Consider the following 298-nt stretch of genomic DNA (forward strand, 5'->3'; position numbering starts at 1 on the left):
TGTTTAAAGAATCAGTCTTGGTACAGAGGCACAAATGTCTCGCTTCTGTGTTTTGTCCATAACAACCTCAATAGGTTTTCAAAAACGCGCCATCTTTGGACCATTTCTTTTCTTCCATCTTTCCTTCTTTCTTAGGCTGCAGTCGATGCTATCTGGGTGAACGTTCTAACGCTAGTGTTTATGTGTTGCCAACATCTGCTGCAACTAATGAATCAGGTTGTCTGTGTTTTTGATAAGATCTCAGTAGGTGAGGATTCCAGCAGCACTTGACTGTTTCATGTTTCATTCTTTGCTTTTA

The sequence above is a fragment of the Cebus imitator genome, unplaced genomic scaffold (assembly GCF_001604975.1).
Source record: "Cebus imitator isolate Cc_AM_T3 unplaced genomic scaffold, Cebus_imitator-1.0 Scaffold307, whole genome shotgun sequence".
NCBI lineage: Eukaryota > Metazoa > Chordata > Mammalia > Primates > Cebidae > Cebus > Cebus imitator.